The sequence below is a fragment of the Staurois parvus genome, unplaced genomic scaffold (genome assembly GCF_062004578.1).
Source record: "Staurois parvus isolate SC_StPar_1 unplaced genomic scaffold, SC_StPar_1.0 ptg000396l, whole genome shotgun sequence".
Taxonomy (NCBI): domain Eukaryota; kingdom Metazoa; phylum Chordata; class Amphibia; order Anura; family Ranidae; genus Staurois; species Staurois parvus.
Genome location: NW_028318192.1, coordinates 798819 through 810979, shown reverse-complemented (window position 1 = coordinate 810979; position 12161 = coordinate 798819).

The window sequence follows — 12161 nt, the reverse complement described above, 5'->3', positions numbered from 1 at the left end:
AAATGTGATTACTTTCAATGAAATACACTGCCACTCAAAAAACAGTATCAGGGAAAAGGTTAATTGCGCGAAGCAGCTGACTTTATTAAATCATATAAACCTAACAAGTACACGGCACCTACATGTATACAGTGGGGCAAAAAAGTATTTAGTCAGCCACCAATTGTGCAAGTTCTCCCACAAAATGATCACAAGAACGGTGAGCAAAAATCCCAGGACCACACGGGGGGACCTAGTGAATGACCTGCAGAGAGCTGGGACCAACGTAACAAAGGCTACCATCAGTAACACACTACGCTGCCAGGGACTCAGATCCTGCAGTGCCAGACGTCATGTCCTCCTGCTTAAGCCAGTACATGTCCGGGCCCGTCTGAAGTTTGCTAGAGAGCATTTGGATGATCCAGAAGAGGATTTGGAGAATGTCATATGGTCAGATGAAACCAAAATAGAACTGTTTGGTAGAAACACAACTCGTCGTGTTTGGAGGAGAGAGAATGCTGAGTTGCATCTAAAGAACACCATACCTACTGTGAAGCATGGGGGTGGCAACATCATGCTTTGGGGCTGTTTCTACACAAAGGGACCAGGACGACTGATCCATGTACAGGACAGAATGAATTGGACCATGTATCGTGAGATTTTGTGTGCAAACCTCCTTTCATCAGCAAGGGCATTGAAGATGAAATGTGGCTGGGTCTTCCAACATGACAATGATCCCAAACATACCGCTCGGGCAACAAAGGAGTGGCTTCGTAAGAAGCATTTCAAGGTCCTGGAGTGGCCTAGCCAGTCTCCAGATCTCAACCCCATAGAAAACCTTTGGAGGGAGTTGAAAGTCCGTGTTGCCCAGCGACAGCCCCAAAACATCACTGCGCTGATGCACATTTCACTATTGTCACAATTTAAAAATTTTCTGTAAAAAACTATTTCAGCCAGTGACAATTAAGAAATATTCTGTGAAAGAACATAGGCAGCCTGTTATCACCGTAGTGCATGTGGACAGGAACAAGCTATAAAGTGTCTGTAAAAAGCCTTTGCAGCCAGCAACAATTAAGAAATATTCTGTGAAAAAACACATGCAGCCTGTTATCATTTTAGTGCATGTGGACAGGCACTGGCTGTAGGACATCAGTAGAATTAAAGTGTATTTAGGCAGAAAGCGAAAAAGTTATATTTTGCTGCTTACTGATTCTTAGATGTTGTGGCTGCATTAGTTTTATTTTTTGTGTGTGTTTTTTTTTTTATTTTCTTGCTGAATTAACCAGTAACACACTTCCTGTCTCTCTCTTCTCTTCCTGTCACTCTATATTTGGAGGAACAATGTAGTCACTCTTGAACAGCAGCATTCTTAACTTGTGGAGAGGGTAGTGTTAGAATGACTAGTAGAGATAGATGGACATTACATTATTATTATACAGGATTTATATAGCACCAACGGTTTGCTCAGCGCTTTACAATATAATGGAAAAGTGATATATACAGTATGTGCCAAGGGAACAGCACCAGGTACATACAGCTCTTGTTGTTAAGATGGCTGCCACCACCCTGAAAGCAGAAACTGGCTTGCGCTCCAGGGATGGGATGGGATGTGATGTGATATATATCGGCTGCTTCAACTAGTTTCATCTGTAATTGGACATCTTCAGGAAGCTAGTGGTCACTGTTTTGTAAGCTGGATTTATACCATGCGGAATTAACTCTTTGGGGACCAGATTTGAACTAGTCATAATGCGTCACTGGATGTACCCTTATTGCTGCATATAATCACTTAATATGGATACAGATTTACAGGTACATCACCAGAGGTCAAGATGCATGTCATACAATCAGGATTTTTTTCTCAGAGAAAAGGTGCAGGAACTGTCCCCTCCCCTATGTCATGTTTGTTTCCGCCCCTAGAACCGCCCTTTTTGAGAACAAGGAACCAAGTGTAATTTGTTGGGCTAGTATGAGCCCTTAGAGTTTGTTATTGAAGTAAAAGCAATAATAGACCCACTACAACAAGAATAGATTTTTCCAGCACCAATAGACAGCCCCCATATATCTAGCAAAAAGACAGTCCCCATATATAAAGCAAAGAGATAGCCCCCATATATCCAGCAAAGTGACATCCACATATATTCAGTGAAGAGAAAGTCCAATCCAGCAAGGAGACACCCCCATATATTCAAAAAGACAGCCCAATCCAGCAAAGAGACATCCCAAAATATTCAGAAAAGAGACATCTCCATATATCCAGCAAATGGATAGTCCAATCCAGCAAAGAGACCTTCCCATATGTTCAGCAAAGAGATGACCCAATCCAGCAAAGAGACAGACCAATCCAGCAAAGAGACATCCCCAATCCAGCAAAAAGACTTTCCTATCCAGCAAAGAGACATCCTTATCCAGAAAAGAGACATCCCCAATCCAGCAAAGCGACACCCCTAATCCAGTAAATAGGCAGCCCAACAACATGCAGGGTTCAGGAGTGTGCTATGAGCTATGCTTCTGTGTGTAGAAGTGGCAGTAGTGAGTGGTGGGCAAGGGAGTAGCACTGGAGGTGGCGGAACTCTTTCCAGCTGAAAAGAAGCCCTGCATGCAATAAATACAAATGCATTCCACACCACAATACTTAAAAGTGTACCATTATTCTAAACTCTCCAATGGATGGTTGTCCAAAAACAAAAAGGAAACTCCAATACAGTACAGATAGACTGATGTTTTATTAAAAGATATAAAAAATGCCAGCATAAAACGAATTTACAAGTGCTGTAAGAAGTTTAAAGATGTTACACTTTTTTGGCAGAATCAACCAAAAAGCATACATAATTAAAACCATATATATATTACAAATAAATATACCCATAGGATATAAAATTAGACTTTATTATCTTATTGAATTAAAACTATCAATGAAGCCAGTCCATGTCCTGCACACAATAAATAAAAGATAACCAAAATGTAAAAAGGTAAACCGAAAGCCCTGGGAGTCAGTGTATCGAACTAAAATTTACAGTTTTATTAAAATCTTCACCTCTATTACTTAGATAATTCCTGTCTAGGAGACAGAATTTTAACCATCAAAATCATCATTTTCACCACACCACAAAATCAGAATGGTGATTGACTGTTGGTTTCAATTTTTTACTTTCTACTCTTGGTGCAATGGGCGGATTGCATCAAGAGTGAACAATAATATTGGGTAATAATTTATTTTATGGACTCAGTGAATGCTTTTAAATATTGATTTCATTCTTTTCATATATAAGGCATTTAGAAAAGCAGTTGATTGATTTGTAAACATTTTGTAACCTAATCAATTTCAATTATTGAAATTTTAGTTTTGTACAATTGTTGGCAGAGGAGCACTTGGAACAAGGAGGTTAGGCAATCTAATTCAGTCAAGATGATATTGTTTTTACAGTGCTGCTAGTCTAACACAGGGAACAAGTTTACAGGATGGAAGAGCAGAGGATATTGGTGTGCTGCTGCATCTCAGATTGTTTATTATCCAATCAACAGGCTGGGGATAGGTCCTTGATTGAGCTGCACTGCTTGAACTGCAGTACAGAAGAGTGAAGTAATTGAACTTGTTATGCTATCTGACAAGGGTATCTGATGCACAAAACTGGATGAACACAATTACAACTTCTTTGGCAAGTACAATGGTTTGTATTGTGTTTTTAGCTGTCTTCTTGAAGTTCAAATTTCATTGTTTTTGAGGAAATTTGTCTCATAAGAATACGTTTCCAGCATTGTCTAAAGAGACACATTGTCACGGTCAGGAGTCAGGCTCAGAGACTAGTAAATATAGCAGTAGAAAGGCTCCCACCAGCCAGAAGAATAAGTACATAACCAAGTCACCCTCGTAACCAGTATTCACCAGTGCCAGGTCGCAGTTCTCAGGATCTCCCCACCAGGAGATGAGCAAGCCAGGGTCCAATAGCAGATATATCAGGAAGGGATTTGACAGATGCATAGTCAGTAAACAAGCCAAAGGTCGATAACAAGTAGTTTCAGGTTGGGATCAAGCAGAAGAATAGTCAAGGAATAAGAGAAAGGTCAGTAACGAGTGGACAGCTGCAGGAAGCTGCAGAGGATAAAGATATCAGCTGAAGAGAGCACAATAATCTGGGAAATAGGAAGTGCAGAGACATGGTTTCAATCAGGAAGTTCATGGGAGAAACAAAGAGTTCAATGCTCATCAAACATGTACCTTTTAGTCATGCCTTGACTAAAAGTGTAAACTTTGTCATGTCATAAATACAACCAACTACAAATATGATCTGTATTTTTTGTAATACATTTCAGATTTTGCAGAATGTAGCAAGGTTTTGTCCAAATCCATAGAAGTCAGAGACTCCTATTTTTTGTAATTGTCCTCTAAATTTTGGAATGATAACAGATCTCTCAGGAGGACACTGCTGCTGAGAACTTTGGCTACACTTCAGACAATGATGCAATGTTCAAGTCTTTATGACTGTACAGATTTGACTTACTGACAGGAGTTTTGTCAACAATATATATCTGTTTTTTACATAGCTATATACAATTGTGTTGAGGTAATCTCCAAAACAAAGTAGCCTCTTAGGGTCTATTCACACCAGGTGTGGCAGGACTGCATTGGGCAGTATCTCCACAGCAGTCCTACCACAGTCCCACCACAAGACAAGACAAAATGTCTCCTACCTGGTCAGTTTACACCTGGTCAGTACTGTTTTCTATCACAGTGCAGTACAAAGCAATCCACCATCTCGCACCACACAGCAGCCAATAGAACGTGAGGACATACTGTGTTCATTATTAAAAATTAGCTTAAAAAAAATTTACAGTTTGATGCAACATGATTGGTGCTTCAGCACTTTAGTGATCCCACTGCATTGCACCCCAAACCAGTCACTGTAAGACAATGGCTGGTGTGAATAAACCATTAATGGGTTTTCTAATGTTTTACCTAAATATGCACACACAATTTCAGATCTATTACATGACATCTACAATCTATATTAACATCATCACCTAAATACTGAAAAAACATTGATCTTAAGAGTAGCACCGTTTTTAGGTTTATATGTTATTTAACTTGCGAAGGTCTTTCCCAGAATAGGTGTCTGATATACTCTGCTTTTGTCTTTGCAACTTCCTGTCTGTTTGTATAGCCTAAGTACTAGCTCTTGAGGTCTAACTAAGTCAATTACACACAAAGTTAGCATTTTATTCAGATCTTTGATATGCAATGATGCATTTACTTTGCCTTATTCTTTCTTTATTAGAACAATCTTTCTTCTCAGGCACAGTGTAAAATCATTTTTACAAGGAGAAGTAAAACCAGTCACATAATTGACTGCTCTTTTAAAAGAGGCTATAGTTTTTCCTCTTGGTGACTGCATCTTAATCCTTGCAACTAGATAATTCAAAACTGCTGTTTGAGTTAAAAATATCTCTCTTTTAAGGGAATTGGTTCTCTTAAGAAAAATTATTAGCAAAGACCGAATGTTTTCTTTTGTTATCTTCACTATTCTTCAACGGTGTAAAATTAGGCTCTTGCTGATTTTACACTTCATTTAACTATGCAATTAGACACTTCAATAGATATTAAAGATTTTAAATTGAATATCGTTATCTTCTATGTTTAGGATTTTTCCTTTTGTAGTGTTTTTTTGTTTTAAAACCTAGGTATTGTTGAGTCATCCTTTTTATATATTATCAAATGATTTAAATATAATGGTAGACACCCAGACCACATTTGTTATTTTGCAATGTCATACTCAATAACTGGAAAAAAGAACTAGATTCATAAGTGGTATATTTATATTTGTAACAATTATGCAGCGCAATTACATTTCTTACATTTCTAAAAGGGACGGTATATCATTAATGAGGTTAGTGCTGGCAGTCAGGTCTATCATGAGTTTGAGACAAACCCGTCTCATTAGCAGTTCTTGGACCAGTAAATCTAATTTGGAATATTACCACCATAGTAATCATAATGCACTTCCTGACTATTGAACTTAGGTCAGATGGCTTTGAGGGGCCAATAAGGGGGCTTTGGATATGCCAGCACCTCCATTAAAGGGGTGGGTTCTCAGAAGTCATAGTAACAATGTTCTTTAGCTGGGCTAGGGAAAACATAGGAGTTGCTGCTGCTAAAGAACCTAGGTAGGTATTAGTGTAGGGATTGTAGGCACTGGTTAGTCTCTTTAAGTAGATGTAAACCTTGCTAAACGTTCTGGAAGTATAAAAGTGCTATGTATCTTGGGGTGAGCGAGAAAATGGTGTTTACTGCTTTTATTCCTTTGTTACATTTTGAAGTGAACTAAGGGAGAGAAAACATATAATGTAGTCTGTCAAAAGCATTAACACAGTAACCTTTGTTTATTATCATGTATCATAGTTTTATTAACTGTTCATTGTGCCAAAAATTCTGTTATTTTCAGCTTCCTTTAACAGATCAAGATATCCAGTAAAATGGGGTGTGCACACATATATATCACTTTTCCGTTATATTGTAAAGCGCTGAGCAAACCGTTGGTGCTATATAAATCCTGTATAATAATAATAATAATAATGTAATGTCCATCTATCTCTACTAGTCATTCTAACACTACCCTCTCCACAAGTTAACAATGCTGCTGTTCAAGAGTGGCTACATTGTTCCTCCAAATATAGAGTGGCAGGAAGAGAAGAGAGACACAGGAAGTGTGTTACTGGTTAATTCAGCAAGAAAGTTAAAAAAAACACACAAAAAATATAAAACTAATGCAGCTATAACATCTAAGAATCAGTAAGCAGCAAAATATATCTTTTTTGCTTTCTGCCTAAAAACACTTTAATTCTACTGATGTCCTACAGCCAGTGCCTGTCCACATGCACTAAAATGATAACAGGCTGCATGTGTTTTTTCACAGAATATTTCTTAATTGTTGCTCACTGCAAAGGCTTTTTACAGACACTTTATAGCTTGTTCCTGTCCACATGCACTACGGTGATAACAGGCTGCCTATGTTTTTTCACAGAATATTTCCTAATTGTCACTGGCTGAAATAGTTTTTTACAGACAATTTTTAAATTGTGACAATAGTGAAATGTGCATCAGCACAGAAGTTTATAGATTTCTTTAACCCTTTCATGCTGACTGTGTGCAAATTTGTGGCACCACTGGACTGGGTCTTTTCCATGTGGCCACTGACTTCTGCTTCTGCTTCTAAATGCCCCTCCATGTAAGTGACCATGCACACATGGAATGGAATTTACAGATGTTTAGAGGCAACAAAAAAATATCATCAGCACATACAGGAAAGGAGCTATTCAGCAGAAAAAATATCAGTAACTATCACACTTTTTCTTGTGTGGTAAATTAGTCTATTTCAATAAGGAATGACCACTTTATCTCCCACAGAAGAAAATTACACTTTTTCTTGTGTGTGGGGTAAATGTATCTATTTCTATGTGATATTCTTTATTTTGAGGACAAGGACAGCTGAGAGTGCAAAACGAATGGATATCAGACAACATCATCTACACATATTGATTCTGCCAGTATATTTCACCCTTTGGTGAAACAAAGAAATCTGCATATTGATTTATAATGCTCATGACCCGTGTAGGGGAACTAGAGTCCATAAACTGGGCATCCTGAGCAGGGTTTGGAGGAACAGCTTCACAGGCGCCTCTCTCCTTATCAATTAAGAAATCATGAAGCACACAGCAGACCAGCACCATTTTGACTGCATTTTCAACATCCAACTGCATGCATGAAAGTTTATAAATTGGCCATAAATTGGCTATAATAACAAAAATGCATATGAACAAATTATTGAAAAAAATATGACAGTGGATTATGGGCTCAGTATCGGGCCACTGTAAGTAGCCCAGATACCACCAGATCGCTGTGTGATCACATCACCTAGTAAACAAGAGTCATGAGTGGAATCCATTCTTGACATCACTGTTTACTACTGTGTGTGATGTGTAATTGGTCACCAGTGATCACATGGTACCTGGGCCATTCATAGCACATCACAATAGTAAACAATGAGTCATGAATGAAAGCCATTCATGACAGTTCAAATGATTGCTGTTACAGTGTAAAAACAAAATCCCCAATCACCCTACCTTTTCCCCCAGAGCAGTACAGTGTCACTATGGTGACATTGGACTACTCTGATGACAGTTTTTAAAAAACAAAAACTAAAAAAGAAAAGAAATTATTAAAAAAAGAAAAAATGTTTAAAAAATCGAATACATTTTTTCCCCAGTCATTATCCCTGATCACCACCACACCAGTCATATGATGATGCTGTACTGCATTGGTGACAGTAAAAAAAAATATTGCGGAAAAAAAAATTATTTAATTTCTTCATTTTTCAAAAAAAGTGACAAAAACTTACAACTCAAAAAAAATCGCCATGTGTCTTAATATATTAGACTGTCTACTTTCCAAAAAGGGGTCATTGGGGGTATTTGTACTGTCCTGGTATTTTAGGGCCTCAAGAAATGAGATAGGCAGTCAGCACATCAGGATTGATCAATTTTCAAATACTGTATATATACCATAGTTTGCAGAATCTATAAATTTCACATAGACTAAATAATAAACAGTGATTTTGGTTATTTCTAGCAAAGAAATGTAGCACAGTACATTTCAGCCTAAATTTATGAAAAAAGTTTATTTGTATGCAAAATTTTATAACAGAAACTAAGAAAAATGTGTTTTCATTTTTAGAATGTTTTTGTTTATATAGGAAAATATAGAAAACCCAGTGGGGATTAAATACTACCAAAGGAATAAAATATTTTTGTAAATTTTTTTTATAAATTTAATGTGGGTGCAGTGTTGCATGACCGAGCAATTGCAAGTTAAAATAGCACAGTGCTGAATATCAGAAAATGCCCTGATCAACAAGGGAGTAAAGCCTTCTGGAGGTCAACTGGTTAATAATATCGTATTTATAATAATATAGTATTATTTCATAGACATTATCCAGAAATTTGGACAGTCAACGCACAGTAAGTAAGCAGTTGAATTAGGTCAAAACTTTGGACAGTCAATTCAACGCACAGTAAGTAAGCAGTTGAATTAGGTCAAAATTTTATATAGAGATACAAGGCAGAATTTATCAAGAAAGAAAAGTTATAGTGTAATATTACACAGACAATGGTCAGAAATAGTATACAGTAGAAGCATTGTATGTAATCTGCTTTATTAGACCACAATTTAAGAGAAAGAGACAAGTGTGTGTGTTTTATTGCACAGACAAAAGCCAGGAATATTTCACATTAGATGCACAATATGTAAGAAGCTTTATTGAGACACAATGTACCATAAGAGAAATTGAAAAGGAAGTTTTGACCAAAAAACTAAAATTAGAGTTTATTTATTTTCATATACAATAGCCAGAAACATTGTACAGTTCATGAAAAGTAGGCAAGCAGATTTTTTAGATCGCAATGTAAGAAGGAAAGATGAGGCAGGTTGTATCAGAAAATAACATTTTAAATGTGTTATTTTACAAACATTGCCTAGAAATATTGTAAAGTCGTTGTAATGTAATTATGACAGATGAGAAAGGTTGAATCAAGAAGAAAAATTAAAGTGTATTATTTTATAGACACTAGCCAGAAATATTTCACAGTTCATGCATAGTATTTAAGCAGCTTTATTAGAAAGAAATATAACAGAGAGGCTTAAGGCAAGTTTTAGTAAGCTTGTAAAAATTAGAGTGTATTTCTTCACAGACAATACTCACAAATATTGTAAAATTAAATCAAGAGTGTATTATTTAAAAGACGATAGCCAGACATATTGTACAGTTGATGCACAGTATGTAAGCAGCTTTATTGGTCTGCAACTTAAAAGAAGTAGATGAGTAAGGTTTTGTCAAGAACTAAAAATGAGAGTGCATTATTTCACAGACAGTAGCTAAAAATATTATACAGTCAATGAAAAATAAGTAAATAGATTTAGTAAGTTGCAATTTAAGAGAGACAAGGCAGCTGTTATGAGGAAATAAACATTAGTGTGTTTTATTCCATAGAAAATACCCCCAAATATTGTACAGGTTATGCACAGTGTGTAATTAGCATCATTGAGTTACAATGTAGGTGGAAAAACCGAAGTAGATTTTATCAAGAAATACAAATTAGATTATTTTTATTTCACAGACAATATCTGTAAATATTGTGCAATCAATGCACTGTTAGTTAATGAGTTTATGTGAAATCTCAATTAACAGATATAAATAATATAATTAGAAATATATTTAGTTAGATGGAAATGTACATTACTTAAACCAACGAGTGTGTGGCGGCATCAAAGTATTCCTAGCTTCCGTATTGGTGTTTTTCCGTATTGGTGCTGTAAATAGTTTTCCAAGGCCTGCCCTTTTACTGGCTCTTATCAAATCTCACATGAGCCTTATTTGAATCCTCCAATCAGACTGTGCCCAATATACATTTGCTAGATACAGTAACCAATTAGGGAGCATTATATTAGCCACAGTACAGAAAGGAGTGGAGAATATAATGCTTTGTCAACAAACTGTGGGTCTCTTTGCTTTGAGACATGCAGCATCCAGCATGACCAGACTTGAAGTTATGAGGTAAAGTAACTTCATACTTGTATTGCACATTGTATTGTAAATATGGTTTTGTGAGTAATTTGTAAATATTATATAAGTCAAGGGATATATACTGTACATGGTGTTGTAGATTTTGTTTAGCGTTATGTGTATATATTATGCAACTGTATCAATAAATGTATATTGCAGATGGAACTACCTCTTTTGTGTAAGAACTCTCAGATCTAGCTGTGTATATGTAAACATTCCCAGTGGCGTCCCTAGATGGGTGCGGGGGGGGGGGGGGGGGTGCGCGCCGTGCCGCACCGCACCACACCGAGTGACACCTATCTCACGGGGTGACACCAAAAAGTAAAGCCAATGATCCTCGCATGATGGATCGGATCTGCAGTAACACGTGTTGTCACTCCTTTATTAGACTGCAGTATTGTATTTCTTTTTTTAGTCATTTTATTTTTGGCAAAGCTTCTCAAGTACAAACAATCAATTTGTTCTCTAAAGCATATCAAATTGTCAAAAGCTAGAGCCACCTTGTAATACACAGGCATCAAATATGAAAGACATACAGGAAGTTAGACTAACATAAACTGCAGCCTCCATACCGCTTTGCATAGATTGTAATAAATTTAACTAATAGAAAGGGAACGCTGGGCCCGAGAGAGCTCAAAAATAACCTGACCGAATAAACACATAGGTAACATTACTCTGTTATCAGCTATCCACACATGGTATGATACTTCAGAGAAGAAACCAATTTACAATTTATAACAGGAAAAAAAACCCTTACCTGTGACAACAGATTAGCAAAACAGAAAGAAAAGGGGAGGAAAAGAGAGAAAGAAATAAAGAAAAAAAAAGGGATGGGAACTAGCAAGGGAATTCCAGGGGTCTACCCAGCTCCAGTACAAACAAACTTAGGGTGGGCAACTACCTGAAAGTAAGCTTCTATACAAGTGAAATATCTCCAGGCTCTCCACTTTTCCCAAAACTGTTCCTCCATATTATGAAGAGTGGCAGTCAATTCTTCCTTGTGATAGATGTCCTCAATTTTAGCATACCACAGGACTCTGGCTGGTGATTGATATTGCCTCCACAAGGCAGGAATGCATGTCTTTGCTGCATTGAGTAATTGCCTCTCAGTTAGGTGCAGTTAGGTGTGGCCGGATTATTTTTCAGGTCAACAGAGATTAAATGTTTTATGTGGGCAGGACTAGAAGATGTGAAATAAAGTGTCCACATTACATCGCCAACATACATCAGAAACAGCACTATTCATATTGTGTAAAACATAAGGTACTTTGTGCTATCTAAAGAGAATTGTGTGCGCCACTTCCTGGTATTGATTGGCTATAAAGGAGCCAAAAGATACATTTTATCTACATGTTGAGGCGTCAAGTGGAGATCTAAACCAACCTCCCAGTGGTGGACAAAGGAGGGCCTCAGATCATCAGCAGGGGTCGTTAAGTAACTAAACAGCAAGGATAACGTATGTCTCAAAGATTCCCCTTTGCGGCATAATGCTTCAAAAGGAGTGAGGGCATGAGGTGTATAATGCACTTTTTGAAAAGTCTGCAAAAAATGTCTGAGCAGGGAGTGCTG